This window comes from Colobus angolensis, unplaced genomic scaffold (assembly GCF_000951035.1).
Source record: "Colobus angolensis palliatus isolate OR3802 unplaced genomic scaffold, Cang.pa_1.0 Scaffold29, whole genome shotgun sequence".
Lineage (NCBI taxonomy): Eukaryota > Metazoa > Chordata > Mammalia > Primates > Cercopithecidae > Colobus > Colobus angolensis.
This window is the reverse complement of record NW_012116154.1, coordinates 4,110,060-4,112,184: the sequence shown is the minus strand read 5'-3', so window position 1 is coordinate 4,112,184 and position 2,125 is coordinate 4,110,060. Positions and strand designations below refer to the sequence as shown.

Below are 2,125 nucleotides of genomic sequence, written 5' to 3'. Positions count from 1 at the left end.
GAGACTATGATCATGCCTATGAAGAGCCACAGTAATCCAGCCTGGGCAATGTAACAAGACCCCATCTCCTAGGACAAAAAAAAAAGAAAGACACACGCACACACAGTCACTGTAAGCATCTTTATACAGTGAATACTGGTTGAAGCTGTTGTTCACTGGCTTTTAAACAAATATAACTATTTAATTTCAGGAAAATTTTTCCTACAAATTAATTTCTGAGCACTTTGCATTCGTTCTTCCCAGTGAGGTGGCTGGTATCAGCATCCTTACTTCATTACAAAGGCTCAAGAGCTTGCCCACACAATTTTGAGTCAGTTGGCAAGGCTAGTACCGAAACTTGATGCAGATTACAGGCTAGAGATTTTCAACTTGAATGTTTCCTGTTCCACATTCTAGAAACGGGCAAAAAAAAAAATTCTTTTTAATATGTTTGGCTTTATTACTAAATGCTAGCCATTATTTGAAACGCTTCTAGAGGCATGTGTTCTGTTTGTCCTTTCTAGATACAATGCTCCTGAGAAGACAGCATTTTCCACAGGAGGCTGTTTCCTCTCCTGGTGGATTTAAGAGACGGTCCTTTCTGGATACAGAGAAATGAACCAACAATGACCACTCCAGGTCGGCACTTCCCACTTCTGTACAGTGGCAAAACGATGACATGTAACCTTGCTGTTTATTGTACTTTGTATATTTCCTCTTCAAAGACTTACACACTCTATCCTCTGCACTGTTAATAGTAACCTATGACATAATTGTAAATATTCAGCTTTTTGATAACTTTTGTATTTTGAAATACTTTAAAATAAAATTGTTGACTAGATATTTTATCTAGATAATAAAATATCTAATCATTTATGACGTTTTCCTGGATTTGGAGACAGAAAAAGAGATAAAGGTAGCTCTGAAGGACATTGTCAAGTTTGGGCAGCACAGATGTGAACAGTGTAAAAAGCTTGAAATGAGAAGTTTATACAAATCACAGCAAGCAGAATCAGCCCAGAAGCAATTAATTAGGAAATCAAAATATAGGAAATTAGGAAAACCAGTCTTGTAAAGAATGAAACTATCAGCTTATATCTGCCAAATCATTCTACTGCATACTACAGAATTCCCATCACAAAATTAAGTCACTTGACTACCCCTGAAAACATACATTATTTGGAATCTTCTCTGAGACTGCGTGAAGATTCTTTCCCCATATCACCCATACAGCACACACCATCAGTACACACACACACTCTGTCTCTCCAAGGGAGTCCATACTTTTCCCACATCAGTACATGCTTCCTAGGCCATCCAAGGCCAGTCACCAAAGTGAGCAGCTGATAGAAATGAGTCAGGGAGTCAACTGTGAATGAATCCGATGATATTTTACAGTATGGCCCCAGCAACCTGAGCATTACAGTGGTACCCAGGGGCCTAAGCTAGGGCCCAAGGTGCCAGTAATGTTGTATAGCATCAAGTATCCCACCTGCATGATGCTTCCAGCTTTAGGACCTGTCCTTCCCTCCCAATGACCAGCCAGAGAACAGGCCAGAGGCCTTGGCTTTACTAAGTGGTACAAAGTTATTATCATAAAACCTACCCACAGTCCCCTGCTTCCTCTAATATGCCTGGAGGTATATTGTAAGGCTATAGAAATAAGAACCACAGGCACCTAGGACTGTGAGGATGGGTAGATTCTACGTTGGGAGTTACAGGCCTTAGACTTTCACCCATGAGCATACTCATACTGGAGCTTGTTTAGGAAGCCACTCATCCTAGTACAAATAATCTACCCCATCAATAATTTTAAGAGATCAAACCATGGTGCTACATAACTGCCAACATTTAACAAGATGAAGGATAAAGCTGAATGATTTGTAAGTAACAAAATGGTTGTGCAGGTTTATTACATATGTATACATGTGCCATGTTGGTGTGCTGCACCCATTAACTCGTCATTTACATTAGGTATATCTCCTAATGCTATCCCTCTCCCCTCCCCACAATAGGACCTGGTGTGTGATGTTCCCCTTCCTGTATCCAAGTGATCTCATTGTTCAATTCCCACCTATGAGTGAGAACATGCGGTATTTGGTTTTCTGTTCTTGCGATAGTTTGCTGAGAATGATGGTTTCCAGCT

The 2,125-nt window shown here is 40.2% G+C and overlaps 1 protein-coding gene across 2 annotated transcripts in view; it reads left to right on the top strand.

Annotated features, from left to right (window-relative positions):
• WDR19 (WD repeat domain 19) overlaps positions 1 to 820 on the top strand; it is a 93,782-nt gene extending 92,962 nt beyond the window's left edge. For both annotated transcript variants that reach the window (XM_011949102.1, XM_011949103.1), the window contains one exon: positions 504 to 820. The gene's annotated coding sequence lies outside the window, so the exon portion shown is untranslated. The remainder of the gene's footprint in view (positions 1 to 503) is intronic.
• The last annotated feature ends 1,305 nt before the right edge of the window (positions 821 to 2,125 follow it).